A 16,943-nucleotide genomic window follows, 5' to 3' on the forward strand; every position below is an offset into this window, starting at 1 on the left:
CACAAAAAGCGCCCGTAATTGCTTATGCAAATTTTCGCTGCAGCTCTCAACGCAGCCATGTACCTTTAATTCGCAGCCCAGACCCAGAGCCAAACTCAACCCAAACCGAAACCCGAACCCGAACCCGGACCCAAAGCCAAAGTCAAACCCCCACGGAAAGGTGGAAGTGCAGCAACGAAGTGAAGTGAAGTGAAGCTCGATGTGCCAGGAGACGTCCCTTTCGTCCAAGTTCGCCCTCCCAACCAGGATGTGATGGCCAGGATACCGGCAGCTGCATCTGATTCCCTGACTCCTGGCAGAAGGCACTTTAACGCGGTTTGCAAATTGTGTGGCTGGCAAAGCAACCGCAGTTCAGCACGCAGATGGAGCAATCTTTGGCCCGAGATTGTAGCCCGCAAATATGATGGTCTTAAAGTGGAGCGAACGTTTTCATATCAATATTAAAGTGGATTGGAAATGTATATAAAAGCACGAACACATTGCGCTTCCCCACCGGATAGTTGCTATCGAATTCTCGACTCGGTGGCCAGAAAATACACATTTAACTCGATCTGTATTGCATTTTCGCACAAGTTCCTGTATACCCATAGTTTGAAGTCACTCGAACCTTCTATGCTGCCATGCTCTATGTGTGGTCAAACCATTGTGGCTGACGATCCTCCAGCTGCGCCGACTCTCCCCCTCTGCCCCCTCTGCCGCGAGTCGATAGACCGAACCCTCGCCTTATAATGAACAGAGAATGTTTATTCGATAACGGAGTTCCATTGAATTAATATCAAATCGGGCTGCTCGAGTGTGCCGTGTTGCAAGAGGGTAGGATGCGGATGGATGGTAGATGGTATGGGTATGGGTATGGGGATGGGATTGAGTGTGAGCCGGAAGAGGGTGGTTGCTTTTTTGCGATTCCATCCGACGCTCCTACCGCAATCGCGGACCCGTGTTGCTGTTCCTATTGCTCTATGGCTATTGATGTTCCTGTCTCTGTCCCCGTTCGCGTTGCACGTTGCCAGGACAGCTGTCGTCGTGACAATGCAGTGGCTTCTACTCTAGCTCTAGCTGTTGCTGTTGCTGTTGCTGTTGCATTTGCAGCTGCAGCTGTCGCAGCACCCTCGTCCCTCGTCGTTCGTCCTTGTATTCGCTTGCTTCCTGTTTGCCATTTTTGTGCTGAAATAAATCCATCGTCAGTCCAGCAGCAGAAACACTGACACTCGCACACGTCGAACAACCGGAATCGCTGGCAGCCCTGGAGAGCTGGCACATCCAAAACAGCCGGAGTGCACCAGGTACGGAAGGCATCACGGGGTATCACGGGGTATCACGCGGGTAACCCCCTAATCAGCATGGAGCCCAAGTGCTGGGCTACCCCAGCCAGGTTGCCCAGGAGCACCACTTAATTGGCTGCTCCTGTCAATCAGCATCGCTCGCTCCTCGCCTCCTCACGTGCTCGCGTGCCGTAAGACTAGTGTGCATTCGGTTACGGATTGAATGGACGGGTTGGTTTCGCGGGGAGCGGCTATGTACGGGATTGGGGTGCATGGGGATTCTGGGATATGGCAATATCGGGATATGATGGCTTACGGATGGGAGGCACGCTCGATTAGGCACCTAATGGGCGACCACTAACAGTTGATCGCCGCCAACACATTCCGGCGCCATGAGCATTCCATTTCAGGGCGCCCTTTGTGCTGTGCCCAATTCGACTGGTTGTTCGCACTTCATGTGCCAGCGACACTTGGCCCAACCGTGAAGGGGCTAATTAGAATTAAATTTACTTTAATCTGCACTGTACAGGGCGAGACTAACTGACTTTACCTCTTTGTTCTGCCGCATCTTGCAGGGTGGCCTCGTTAGGCAATCGTGATGGTCCTTCAAGCCAAAGGCATACAAATTGAAACAAACTGGAGTAAACAAAACACGTGAATTGCAGAAGGACGAAGGAGCTAATTGCACAACAGACCTGGTAAGTTTCAGCGGCTTAATGTTGTAAATAGTGCAAGTTTCATTAACCAGCTAATTGTGTTAATTAGCCAAAGCTAATTAAACTCAAAAGTTAAGTTCATTGTCGGTGGAAACAATTTCCCGCTCAGGGAAAATTCACGCCAAATATTTGTATCCACTTTAAACACACAAAAAATGCCCACCTGTTACACACAATTTCGCCCAACTTTTCAAATAATTTTCAATCACTTTTATTGCGAGGTGAACCTTGTGTTTGGCCCCAAAGTGGATGTGAGTTGTCACGATTTCGCAATTTACAATAATGGATATTAAAGCAGATAATAGAATATTCATTTCTGCCCCCACACAGTACACATGCCACACATTAGACATTAGACATTAGACAGGCCACACAATGCTCAAATTAGCAATCATTCATTATACTTGTAGTTATGACCCCGGCAATAAGTTTGAAATTTATATAGCTCCCCCAAGAGGTTGCCCAAGTTGCCAGGACTTGTTTATTTCGAAACTTTCAAACAGTTTGCAATTGGCGAGATAATGCATTTACTACTTGCGTGTGCCGAATCCGATTTCTCCTCGCTTATCGCACTATCGAGCTTTCCAACTGATGATAAATCGCTCGGCGATAGTAAGTTCATAATTTATTTGGTGCATGTGTGCCATGTGTGGCGCTGCACGTGTGCCGCATTGGATGTACAGATGTACAGAGGTACAGAGGTACAGATGTAGGTTTATTGGGTTATTGGGATATTGGAAAACGCAGCGCGTTGGTGTAATTGAGCATTTTTATGGTCGCTTGACAGATAATTGTGGCCCAGGGGGCGGACGTTGGGATTGGTTGTTAATTTACTTGTCACGCACGTGCCGCTTCCATTGTCCAACAGACTAACTTATCTTAATGACTATGACTATGTATAACTGTGACCAGTGTTCATGCCCCACGGCCCGGATGCATTTTCTATGCCACGGAATCTCGATCCCTTTGTGGGATACAAATCCAATGTTGTGCCCTCTTCTCCCCTCCTGTGGCTGTAGTAACAGTAGTGGCTGCGGCATAATGTTGCATATATCGGGGATTATGAAAAGTAAAGTATATTTAGAAGAAGCGAGCAGAGCGGTGAAAGTGCTGGCTATTACTGCATTGTGCAAGCTAAAGACTTTTTGTTTCAATAAAACTAAAAGTAAAGAGACTGTGCAAAAGATATAATTAATAATTTTCCAGTTCTGCGCAATGCCTAAGATTGTAGCGCTTGAGAGCAGACAAGTGTAAACTTCAGGAGAACAGCAAGAAAAAAGAATTAAAACGCTCGTAAAGATGTCAAAAACAGCATTTAATTGTGTTTTTCACTAAAATTTGTTGCTGCTTGTGGACACAAACGGACCGGACGCCTTTCGCCATTGCGTCAACCCGTTTGCAACTTTGTTTCCAAGTCCAAGTAAGCAATAATGAATTTATGCGCAACAAAAGTAAATGAAAAGCAACTGCACGGCCCTATTCGCAGTGAAATTGGGAGCACAGGACTAAGAACAAAAAGGAAGCTACCATAAACCGCAATGAAGGCCAACAGGTCAAGCCGGAAAAACAAGAACAAGAGCAATAATAAGAACAAGAACACGAGCACGAGATCATCTTTTTGCCACTTGCTCGCCCCGAAACAAATGGCAAATGGCAAACAGGTGTAAAAATGGTTAAGAGAAAAGTAAATGGGGAAAATGTGTTTCGACATGGAGTGAGGAGGAGTGGAGCAGAAGGCGAGTGACCCAAGGGCCACGTCCTCCGACCTCCGACCTGCGACCTGCGGCCTAAAATTATTAAATTCCGAAACGGCGATTAAAAAGTACAACGAAGGGGTGCAAGGCCTTGTACAGAATATGACAGGGTGAAAAGCTCCTTCTCATTTCCACCGCACCTTCTTTGCCATCTGCATCGTCGCAGGGCTGACAAATCCAGCACAGATGGGGCTTGGGGAAAAAAATAGAATGGCGAATAGGGAATGGGGAATGGGGAATGGGGAAAACACTGGGGCTCGGGGACCAAAAATAACAAAAGCCTCAAAAGCCATTGAAAAACGGTTGCCCAGGCCGGCGGTCTTGACCGTTCACTTCTACCTCCGACATCCAACGGCACACACAGTACACAGCCCACAGGCCACGTCCAACATGCTGCACACCCTACCACTTCCCACATCCTGCAGACCACTTCCCACATCCCACATCCCACATGGCCACCACGTCCCGGTCCCCTGAGCTCATGTCAGCGTGGTGGGCCTCTTTTTCAGCTGGCGGGCCTCACGGGTTGAACCGATAAGCCTGGAAATGTTACAACTGATTGTACCGCCTGTATTTTGGGGACACTGCAAGTAGGAGTGAGCGTGGAAGTGGAAATCACGGCGAGATTAGGGAGCGGATGTGGCACAACAGCGAACCAAACGGCCCAAAATGCTTCATTTATGCCCAAATCTAAGTCTCCGGAGTCATAAAGAGAGAGAGATTCGGCCTCGTTTGACTTTTTAAAGTATTTCTTTATTGACTACTACGACTACTACTAACATTGGCTCATGGACTAGAGCCCCAAAGATCTGGGCGCGATACAAAAGAATCAAATTGGTTCTGACATCGCATTGGGCATTCAACAGATACAGATACAGATACTAGCATTTTGTAGGGAGTGACATCAAGGTTTCGCAAGTCAAACGTCGATTCACATTACTGTCCTTTCGTTCTGCTGGTTTTTTGTTCTGGTTTTTCTTGGAACCTGTTTTTATTTCCATTGTGTGATATAAATTTCTCCTTTTTTCCTTTCGGGGAGGCCCTTCGAATGTCCTAACGTATTCAACCTGTCACAGATTTTCACAGCTGCTTTTGAATAATTTGAAATGTATTCCCCGGTGTTATTTAGTGAGAGCTTTTGCCAAATGATGGTCAAGTAGCGGCTTAGATTCACAGAAAAAACACGTAGATGGAGCCGAAAAGAGTCAATTTTCGCAGATGCACATGCCCGATTCACATGGAAGCAATCGAGAATCATCAGCCCGGAATGCTTGCTAACTCACTTTGGCATGTCGTTATTTAGGTGATGTACTCACTTCTTATTCTAACATATTATCGGGAATGTTAGCGGGAAAAGCTTCACAGCTTCCTGTGCGCCAGCAGCCAAAATGGGCGCTCGATCTGGGGAAACAAACTGAATTAAATCGAGTGAATCTCTTAGGTTGCTGCTCCCCCTGCACTTGGGCACATGTGCACTTGTGTGCATGCAGGCTACACGACAGTAGACTGCATCTATCCGTGTGGCAGAAGGCGCAGAGCTGGAGACAGGTGTCCTGGTTGAGTGCACACCCACACCACATCCACATCCACATCCACATCCACTGACGTTGACTTTGCTGCGTGGACAAGAAGCGTGATTCCTGTGCGGCGAGTGCAGCTGCAAATGCAACTGCTGTGCTGTCAGCTAGAAAACTACATCGCGACTTCTCCCCGACTCAGTCAAGGAATCCGTACTCCTTTGGCTCCTCCGCCTGCTCGGCCAAACTCAGCCATAAATATGCAATCGAATCAGCTCCTCGGGGCTTTTAAATACTTTATAAGCAATTCGCAATAGAAATAAATATATTATGGCACGCGTTACGCGTTGGCTAAAAGCGATTCTCGATCGGCATCGAAGGACTTCAATATAGAAGAGCTTGTTTGCTATTTTGCAAGGAAACCCATTCAAATCAGCATTCAATTAAGGGTAAGGGTAAGCTAAGCCTTCAGGCAATTCACTTGACGTTTCAAACTTTTTATTTTATTTTAAATAATAAAATAGGCATTACTGGCTGATTTGATGGGTACAACAAAATTTGTTGCATCGCTGAAATACATTTGCACAGCTTTTGTTCAAATCAAACATTTATGGTAATTTTGTAAAAAGTTGTATTGATATTGACAATGCTAACTTTTCTACCATCAAAAGAAATGTGGCGCTGTGGAGGCAACAGATTTTCGCGATTTTTGAGCGGTGGCAAATGGGGAAAAGTGGGGAAAAGCGGGAGAGGCGTTGCCCGAGTTTTCCGCGTGAGCAAATCTAGTATCTGGTACTCTGGTACTCTGGTACTCCGCTACTCGATGTGTTTGGTGTTCCAGCCAAAAAGCCCAAATAGCTGCGGTGGTGAGGTGGTGAGGTGAAGGAGGCGGGAAAATGCGTAAGCAGAAAAGTTTGCAGCGCACAAATGGATTTCCCGAAACAGTTTTGGGGTACATAAATCTAAATGAGCTTAGTGTGTGTAACGTCGCTGGCAAAAGGAGATTTATTGTTTGATTCTGCAGCAGCCACGCCCCCGAATTCCCCACTTTCCACGCTTTCACCTCCGCCCAATCATTTTTGCACCTATATTCCATGAAGGCCTCCGGGCATTGGGCGAACCAAATCTTTATGGATTTTGCCATGTAGTTGGATTGACATCCTCTGCTCCTCCTCCCTCCTGAATGGGAAAAGCAAAGCGGAGAATTGGGAAAGCGGAGGATTTGGGTAACGAATCCATGCCCTGCTCTGGGCGATAATCTCGAGGGGGTTGGGTAACCACTGCTAAATTATTGCTGAAATAGTATTAAAGGTGCTACAATAAATGCATTGATAAACTAAAAAACTAATCCGATTTCGCTAGATTTTCGATACTAAACCAAAGTGTACTGTGCTTATTTTTAAGTATTTATATTTAAAACAAAAAAAAATCAAAATAAACAAAACACAATTCAACAATTTTCGTTTCCAACAAAAATGGTAAGAGAAAACCAAACAGCCCGCAGTGTGAATTGTACACAAAAGATTCATCCGCACAATAAAGTTCCGAACTAATAGAGCAATTTTGGGAGTTTCGATTTCGATTTCACCCTCCCTCCGACCATCGAAAACTATATATTTAGACTTTGGGCAGCCACATAGTATACATACATATGTACATATATAGCAGTTTTTTACTCTCCCCAGGGTGCGGCAGATTTACAAACAGATATAGAATTTCCCTGCCATAAAACTCCACGGGAATTTCCTTGGCCATTAGGAGCTGTCTTGTTTAAAAATATTCTATGTAACAGGTATACTGTTCAAACCAAAACTCCTGAAGGCCTGTCATCTTGTGTACATTGTAGCTAATTTGCTTTCTTCTCTTGCAGATTACCAGGTTTTTTTATTAAATGGGTAAGTTATGCGAAAGTTAACTTGAAACCAAAAATATTACCCATCTGCGAAACGGAAACTCTTTGTAGTTTATTGTAATAAAGCCACCACAAATGCAGTCAAATGCAATTATCTGCAAGAACCAAGCAACGAACTCGTAAAACTTTTGCGGATCGTTAGATGCCACTTTGCCCAGTCGATTTGATTAATGTTTCTGGGCCAATTTGCCATGGCATTCTGCACTTTCCCCCATTTCCCCCAACTTGCCCCGCCACATGCCGCATACCCCTTTCCCCTTTCCCCTCTCCAGTGGCAAGTGGCCCACATTGTGGCAGCAATTTTTTTAGCTCATTACCGCCCACTTCCTACGCCACACGTACTTTGCCGGCGTATTATTCGTCTTTGGAGTTCCACGGAAAATAATTAACATGTCAGTTCGGTTTGCTCGTAAAACTTTTGCACACACCCTCGCACACACACACACACACACAAACACACAAACAATGGCACGCGAACTTCCGCCCACACACAAACAGCACACATAGCCAAAACAACTACAAAAATGTGAAAATAAAAGTGGAAATGAAAATGTAAAAAAATTTAAAAATACAAATAAAAATGGGCAGTGTTTTGTCGCGTTGTGCTGCGCTTGCCAGAGTTTAAGAAAAAGAGTCGAGCGAAATTCCGGCAGAAATGTTCGTTTTAAAGAAAATTCCCCGCATTTAAATGGCTAAAATGCGCAAGAAATCAAAACATGCGATACAGGAAGGCACAAGCTGGCCAAAACAGTGCAACAACAATTTGTTCCGAGGTCATTCTTGCATCCATAAGAACAAGAATCGCAGATGACGTATACAAATGGCCAACAGGAAAGTACAAAAATTGGGCAAAACTTGAGCGGAATAAATGCCATGAAGTACGGAGCATTGTTGTGTAATTAAATAAGAAATATAATTTGCTCAATTTGTGATATTAGTGCTCTATTTTCAATGCTTCGCAAAACGAAATTCTTGCTCAGTAGTAAAGAAAAACTGTATGAATCCTAATCCTGCATAAAAAAATATTCTTCACTTTAAACCAATGTTTCGTATTTTTATTGTATTTGAGCAAAAACTGCAAATGGCGTATACAAATATCAAATATGAAGCTCAGAAAGAAAATGAATAAAGTGAATAAAGTAAAAGTGCATTACTTTGTAGCTAAAGTAAATTCTGAATTTGTTCATATATATATGTATGTACACAAGTGCTTTCGGCTCGAAGTTTTTTAATTACAAATATTTTTATGAAAACTAGTTCGAATTTTACCACGAACTTTATCATGAATGAATTATTTTGCAATTTCTACGTTGAATGATACATATACGGGTAGGGAACAAAATATTCACTATTTGTTTTACCATGCTGGATTATATAGTTGCCTAAATCGTTTTATGTACATCCTTATACATATGAGATCTTCATATACGACCGAACATGTGTTTATTTGACACGACTACTCCGCCAATTTTCAGCGAAAGGTGCGAATGAAAAGGTTACAACTACAACTGGCTGAGGTCGACAAGGTCTTCAAACGCGACTTAAATCGTACGTGATGAACGCCGGCTCCACCTGGCTCGTCCGTTTCTTAGCCCTCAGCCCTTAGCCCTACCTACCTAGCAGTTTATTCTCGGCGCGGCTAATAAGATTCACTCCACTTTTCCAGCGCCAGCTCTCTCGCCCTCTCGCTCGCTCGCACGCTCGCACTCTGTCGCTCTCTTGATGGCACTTTGCATGCAAATTGTGTTCTATTTGCATACTTTTTGCAGCACTGGGATGCATATGCATGTACGCCGTGCACGGAGAAAAAAACTAAAACCTGACGCCTGCTTGGCACCCATTTAATATTCGCAACGCAAATAGATATTAACATTTTTCTGCTTGCTTGGCAAATTACATCAAAAATATAAGTACAACACACATGTGTGTCCAGTCGCTTCCGCGTTCCACACCAAAAAGTCGGGGAATCAAATAAGAGATCTTAGTATATGGTATATGGTTCAGTTCAAGAGCTTGCAGCGGTACATTCGGTACAGTTTGCTACAAATAGGTCAGCGTGGTGCCATCTTTTTTTTCGCCGTGCATATATAAGAATGCATATTTTTCGCACATTATGTGTAGCCAGGCACTTATACTGCATTGTCTGAGTGCGAGTGCAAAGTGTGGGTGTCTAACCCCCGGTGTGTTTTATAAAGAGCCACCTCCCACCTTCTCACACAAGCGTACGGTTCAACTCTGACTTCAGTTTTCTCCCAGGTGCAAGCGCTCATCTGCTAACCAAATTAAATCCGAACTCAGAACAAAGGTAGATATTGACAATACAAACTTGGAAGCCCTGAAAACTTATCTCTGCCATCAAATTTACTACTGCTAATCGGTATGCGAATGAACGCATACGTATGTACATATAACATCCGCATAATATTCGTATGGTATGGTCCCACCAAAGAATTTTTTGGGTATTATTTTGGGCCTTTTTCACGTTGCTCATAGTTCGTTTAATTTAGGAGAATGTGAAAGGGCTTTTGCGATGCAACTCGATGTTGGATGGACTTTTAAATGCTGATCAAGAACGATGACATCTACCTTCGGCAAACTTATAGCCCATTTGCTGAATGAGTAACGGTTACAAATGGGGATTTTCCCCCAAATGCGTGCAAGGGGCAGTGGGCAGGGCTAAAAAGTTTCCCTCTGCTTTTTATAACTATTCTATGATTCGCACAATACATCAGCTCAGCCCTCGCGAGTGCCTTCAAACTTTCCGTCGCTCCTGACGAGGCGAGGACAACAAACTGCACTCACTTTGTTTGCCCTGGCCACACTACTGAGTACCGAGTACTGAGTGGAGTAGAAGTGCTAGCACTGGCACTAGTGCTAGTGAACTTTCGCAAACTGTGCTCCCATTCAAACTGGCTGCTTCCTTGACTGGCCTCGCACAGCTAAGTTTGCTCCAAGTTGTTTCCAACATTTGTTCTGCTCCGTGGAAATGGAGAAATGCAGAGGCGCAGAACTGGAGAACTGCAGAAACGGAGAAACGGAGAAACGGAGAAACTGGAAACTTTTGGCGCCAGCTTAGCGGCGCTCAACTTTCAGCTTTTCCCTTTTTGGCAGGACTCTCAAGCGCTCATTTGTTAAGTTTGCTGGCAGCCCAAGTCGAGAATATGCAGTTGTGGCTGTTGTATCAGGCTCGCCCCAGTAAAAGAGGGGGTCGGTGGGCGGTGTCCGGAGAAAGGGGCATGGCAGACAAAGGCTACGTTCTTGGGCCGGGCTTCCTGCCTACAATATGCCATATGCCGTATGCCGTATGCCATATGCCGTATGCCGTATGCATATGCACATAAATTTTGTTGCATTTCAAGTATTGCACACCAGCGCAGAGCTCGGGGACTAATACTACTTCTACAACCGCCAGTACCATCACTACCACCACCGCCACCAGGACCGCCAGGACCACCACTCCAGCCACCACAACGAGAATACTACGGCCGAAAGAAGGAGGACTCTCAACCACTCAAAGGATGGCAAACAGAGCCGGCATGGCGTACGTACACATCACTTGACTGCATATGCCCTGGAAAGTGACTTGCGCTGGGTTAAATTTTAGTGGGCTTGTCTAGCAGCTTGTCGTGCACGTAAACCAACCGAATTTGTCCATTACAATTGCATCCGAGCCCGATTCCGCTTCCCCGCAGCGTGTGGCAATATATAAATCGAACCCAGAGCGGCGGGGAAAGATAACGTATTCCGGAGGGGCTGGAGTTCAAGTTTGGCAGATGAAGACGAAGACGAAGACGCTCCAGATGGTTTCGGTATGGCGGGGGTAGTCATAGTCAGTCGGTTTTGTTGGCTCAGTTGGAAATAACATAATTGAGGCATCCATGACACTATCCATATTATGTTGCAGGATTTGGGTGCTGGGCTGGCATAAAAGACTCACTGGGCGAAAATTCCTTTGACTAGTTCTATTAACTGGGTTAAGTCACCATGTGTCGACAGGTTCTCAACGACATGAGTTGTATGCAATTCCCTGTTTGCAGCGCCATTCGGAATTGATAAACACTCACCATATGCCCCTAATGCCGCTATGGCATACATATATAGTGCTCGATAGGATCGAAAAGGGCGCAGCATGGCTAACATATATACCCTGTAAGGTCATGAGAATACACCAAAAGTTTACTCTTTAGCAGGACGAGCAGACAACGCCTACTTGATGGTATACTGATTTCTTGGCCAGGAATGTCGCCTCACCATGTTGTCCTGACAAGTTTTAATCGAAAAATCCCATAAAATAAATTTCAAATTCAATTAAAAACGCGATGAGGCTGCCCAGTCGAGTGTGTGGCGAAATGAGCAGGACAGGCAATAGAAAATAAAAGCAAGTATGGACGGCGTGTTTGAAGAATCCGACTATAAAATACCCGCCATCCACAACAGTTTCGAACATAAAGTGTCGCCTTTCGTAAAAGAACCCACATTTTTTTGGAGTCTAGGTGTATGGAGCATGCAAGGAGGAATGAGAAGTATGTGGGGTCAAGCAGGAGTCGTTCTCGGCGTGACAAACATCAGGAACAAATTGTGACACCCTCTTTGCAAGGGTATAATTATACACAGGAGCAGAGAACAATGAGCGAGCTACGCCAGTGGGGCAAAAGCACCTGATACAATCAAACTTTGTTTGGGCGAAAATAAATGAAAACTGCAGGAAGCGTCAAAGCGCACGGAGGCACGGAGGCAAGGATGCCGAAGGAGTGGAGGCGTGGAGTTTCCAGGGATGCTGAGGAGTGGAGCATGTCCATTCCCGTGCCTTTGCAACAGGATGTTAAATCGATTGAATTGGTCTACTTTGGGGTTGCCTACTCTCATTTCGTCCTTGTCCTTTTAATTGCTCTCGGTGTACGTTTGTGCATCCTAGTTTCCAGTCACAGAGTTCCTGCAGCTAAGAGCATGTGTCCCTATTTTCTTCCGCTGCTTTTTGCCACCAATAGCAACACTCTGGCACATGTGTTGCACGGTGTTTTCTGTTCAATAAGCAAGTTTTTGGCACCCCTGGTCCGGTTTACACTGGAGACCGGATGTGGGTGGTTTTGCAGTTAGCAGTTTGCAGTTCGCCATCAAACTTATCCATGGCCAGAAAGAGCAATAGATGCAACTGGGAGGACTGGATGGAAAGCAGAGATGTCGGCCAATGTCCTGGCGCCGCCCATCTACCGCCCATTTCACTTGTACATACCAAGAAACTGTCAGTTTCCTCGATCCAAACATGCCATTTCCATGAGGGAGGGAAGCAAGTTCATGTTTTGTTTGAGGAATTGATTAAATAGACGGGGCTGAGCGACAGAAGTCGGCAAAAGTATGAGTGCCTCTTAGACAGCCTTCAGGGTTGCAGATGATATCGACTGGTCGATACCGTGCCGATATTTGAGGCCTGATCGAAAGCTGAAATGGGAAACCTGATCGATTACTTCGATGAGAAACCTGGTCGATTACTTCGATGCAAAATCGCAAGCTTCAGCTTCAGCCTGGTCAACACAGCGCACTGGACCTGCCTTTTAATGCCCAAGCTTCCCTTGACAACCCTTGAGATATTTACGTTATTACCCAACGTAGTACCATTCGCTGGCTCCCTTGGCGAACTCACACACTCTGAGACAGAACGTCTTAATTTTCTTGAAAGTCATTTTATAGTTGTTAGGTCCGACCCCCTCGCATTTGTTACACTTCACTCTGCGGAGGAGCGTACATAAAGGGCGGAGCTAACCCTTTTGGCCGACTCTCGACTCCGTCGCCGCTCCACCACTGCCGCCACTGCCTCCACTGCCTCCTTTTGTGTGCTCAAATCTCGAGACAATAATTTTTATGGCATAAAATTTTAGTTCTGCTCCAACTTTTTTCCTCTTTTTCGAGCTGCGATGGCGCGGGGCGGACAGAAATGGGTGTGCTGGAGGGAGTGAGTTAGGGGATGGGGTATGTGGCAAGGAAGGGACAATCGTGCCTTGTCGCCATGTAAAACCAAAGTAAATTGCCATTTTTTCTAAGCACTTATTTTTTACTGCTTTGAGGATGAGAATGAGGATAAAACTGGGGGCTGGGGGCTGGGGGGCTGAAGCTGAAGCTGGGACTGAGCCGGAGGCTGGTTTGGTCGGGGAAGGCAGGAAAGTGACACAAGTGGCTTGCGTCAGGAGCTTAGAGCTTAGCTTCACAGTTTTGGCCCGCCTAACTGGCTGGCCGTGCACTGAAAGAAAAGCAGCATCACGAATCGCACACTTGCCTTGCATGCAGTCGACATTGGGACTATGGTACACAGACGAAAATACGCATGGTTTGTTAAAAAAATATGTTATAAATAATATACCAAATTATACGTTGGCACATCAGCTGTGCCGGGAATGTGTCACCTCGCACACAAATAAAGCAAAACCAGACACTTCGCTTGCCAATGCTGACTTAAACATGACGCCACGTTTTTCCCAGTGTATACTTACTCATTGCTGGCGTCGAGCAAGAAGTTTCGCTGTTGCCACAGAGCTTTGAAGTTCGGAGAGCTTCGAGAGCTGCGACAGCCATTTGTCGCGTCTAGACGGCGCTCCTTTGATATTCGCAGCGGAAAGGGAAGAGGACGAACAAATAAAACCGGGAGTGGGTCAGGATGCAGGGAGCCAAAGAGCCAGGGAAGCAGGGAAGCAGTGTTACCGCGCTAAGACAAACAACAATGGTCAGAAGCGGCATGCCAGACGACACTAAGTAATAAGCTGTGCGTAGTTGGGCTTCTTTTTCAGTATTCAGCTTTGTCGACAAAGAGGTATAGCTGCCACGCCCACAGGTCCACAAGGGCCTGTGCCTCCAACCCCCCACCCGCCAACCCGCCAACTCCCCATTCCCGTCCATCCATCCATCCAAACGCCTGCAACGGAGCGTTAAATGTTCTCCTAATTTTGCGCAAACGACTGTAAGAGGGTGGCTCAATTGAATTGAATGGCTCAGTGCGAGCTCCATAAGAAAAAGCCATCGTCTGGGCAAAATGGGGCCAAAACCCTCGTTAAAAATAGCCCACCTCAAGCTCGAGCCGCAAATCTGTTTTCTGAAGAGTTAACTAGGCGACATCCCCTCTATCCGTGGCACACTCAATCACCATTTTAATACGGGCCTGCTCAATTGCATTTCCCCTGTTCGGCTGGAGCTCCATGTATTTGGCCTAATAAAGGATCATGTATGATGTGCATGGGGGTACTGCTGGTGAAGCTGGGTAATTTATAGTGGGGCTTCGGATTGCCTACCAACCGAAAAGGCATAGTCATGTTCATTCATTCATTGTCGATCATGAGCAATAATCTTGAGCGAACCTTACTTGTGGCGAAATCCTTGCGTTTATGTGAAAACCATACATTTTCATGAAAACCTATCTCCGCTTTTGATCTCTTTTAATTGCAAATTTATAAGGACTTATTTTATAATCAGCTGCAATGGAAATCCTCTTTTTGGCTCAGATTTCCCCATCCAGTACTCACCTTCATCTGGCAGCAAATGCTGCTTGCTGCTGCCTAATGGAAATAAAGGGCGCTTTTTCGGAGCCTCTTTCCTCGCATCCAACCCAACCGACCGTCTTGCCATGGCAGTGCAACTAAGCCTTAGTGCGGAAATTAGCAGATACACAGATAAATGGTGCTTGCCTGCTGCTTCTGGCCTGGCCTATTAACAATTCGCCAGATTCTGGCAAAAATGTTGGCCCTGGCTGCAGCAGCAGCCTCGATTGCAGAGTGGCCATTGCTCAGCAACCTTAATTTCACTAATTTCTTGGATGCCGTCCTACGTGTATTTGTTCAGAGTGCTGCAAGTGCAGAGGCTTTAAAGCGCAGTCTTCATTTTGGCAGGGTGTTTCGATTCGGTTCGAAGGAGATCATCTGATGATATAATGCGATAAGCGATAATCGATAACTGATATGCGACATGCTATATACATTGATGATACAATACAATACGGCCCTGCGTTTATCCGTTCATCCGCTCGAAATGTATTGTGTTCACTGTACTCGGATCAATTTGTACATATGTACAGATATGTATATCCCTCAGCGTAATTGTCATAATGAGAAAACACTTGTGAATTGATTATGATCGATTCAAATGCAAATGGCCCATTATAATGCGGCGGCTATTCGTTTCAATTCGCTTCGCATCGATTCGAGTCGACACATTTGTAAGGTAATCACACAACAAATGCGAACAGCATAATGAGCTGGGGGCGTTTTAGGCTAGAGTAGTTGGTAAGTGCACTTCTTTTTTGTGCTTCTACGCCCATCGGATCAGTTGGCCATATGCACGAAACACAACTGTCGATAAAATGGGCCCCACATATTGCCACGAGTCCACATAATGCCACGGACTTATTGAACAGGACAGACAATTGGGCATCTCGGCGGTTGGAGGTAATTTGGGTCCTGAATATGGATATATGGGTGTGGGTACGAGTATGTCAGTATTTGGGTATTTGGGTATTTGGCTATATGGGTAAATGGGTAAATGGGTATTGGTTTGGGAGCGTTGGCTATATCTACTGGAATGACCCATTAATAGGCGTTGTTCCTGGCGATGAATTCATAAATAAAGAATACGGTGGAGGGTACGAAGTGAGGACGTGGTTCGGTGCAAATTACACCGACTGTCCATATCCAATGCTATATGATTGATGCAAAGTTCGCTGGGTCTTCCACACACACACACATGCACACACACGCACACATGGCCACGTTTGCATGTACGTGTTTTATTATTATGCACACTGAGCACATGGCATAATGCGTGCTGCTTGGTAAGCTCGTCGAGCTGCGGAGTTCAGAGGTCGCACTCTTGCGTGTGTGCGTGTGTGTGTGTGCGTGTGTGTGCGTGTGTGTGTGTGGTCAGGCCACATGACGTAAGCGTAAGCCCGCGATACTCAGTACGAGTATACGCCGTGTCTCGGCCCAAAACAAATTAAATTGTATTACAAAAATGGCGCACGGTGAATGGCGAATAATGGCGAATAGCAAATGGCGGGGCTCTACGCAAAATGGCAGCGCAGTTGCGTGTAATGTCCCGCTTCAGAGTGTGTGTGTGTGTGTGTGGCCCGCCCGGCGGGTGAGTGAGTAAGTGCATCGTAAATGAGTGGCACAATATTGAGCTCAACGCCCCGCCCGTTAACGATTTAAGCATAGAAATTCATAACGTCATGGCCATTTGCGTGGCATGACAGCAGGATGGGAGGATGCCAGGATGGCCAGGATGGAGGATGGCGCGATGGATGCCAGGACGGCCATGATGGCCAGGATGGCAGGACGACAGGACGAGCAAGGGGGCTCCCCAAGCATCAATTATTCAAGCGACGATCTGCGGGGCAGAATATAGAGCTCAGATGGTAAATTATGCTGATATTATTTCAAATGAAAAATAAAAAGCTTAAATAATGCGCAAAGTGCTTTACGAGTGGGGCGACAACAACTGCAAGGTCCCTAATGCGTCAAAATAAAATTCCCCCAATTTCTTGGTGAATTATATGAATTGAAATATTATTCAGCCGTTTGCTGCCAGCTTTGGGGCTAAATTATCCAAATCGCAGCAATCAAGTCCAACACTTTTCCAGCCTTCATGTCTGGCCATATGAATCAATCATGAACTACACTCGAATAAAATCAACTGCATTAAGTTAGCATTCTTGTTCGAATAAAACCGCAGTTCCAACATCGAACATAATATTTGTTCCCAAACTTGGAAAGAGTTTTCCCAAAACGGAATTCTTCTTGAAAGAC

At 45.6% G+C, this 16,943-nt stretch overlaps 1 protein-coding gene across 6 annotated transcripts in view; it reads left to right on the plus strand.

Annotated features, from left to right (window-relative positions):
* LOC6550362 overlaps positions 1 to 16,943 on the plus strand; it is a 103,854-nt gene that overhangs the window by 73,772 nt on the left and 13,139 nt on the right. For 4 of the 6 annotated variants that reach the window (XM_026981915.1, XM_026981912.1, XM_026981916.1 and 1 more), the window contains 2 exons: positions 1,838 to 1,960; positions 7,120 to 7,144. The gene's annotated coding sequence lies outside the window, so the exon portion shown is untranslated. Of the gene's footprint in view, positions 1 to 1,104; positions 1,284 to 1,837; positions 1,961 to 7,119; positions 7,145 to 16,943 lie in introns of those variants that run through there. The other 2 variants (XM_001977732.3, XM_026981914.1) reach the window with 2 other exon arrangements.

Source organism: Drosophila erecta, unplaced genomic scaffold (assembly GCF_003286155.1).
Source record: "Drosophila erecta strain 14021-0224.00,06,07 unplaced genomic scaffold, DereRS2 tig00000126-arrow-pilon, whole genome shotgun sequence".
Lineage (NCBI taxonomy): Eukaryota > Metazoa > Arthropoda > Insecta > Diptera > Drosophilidae > Drosophila > Drosophila erecta.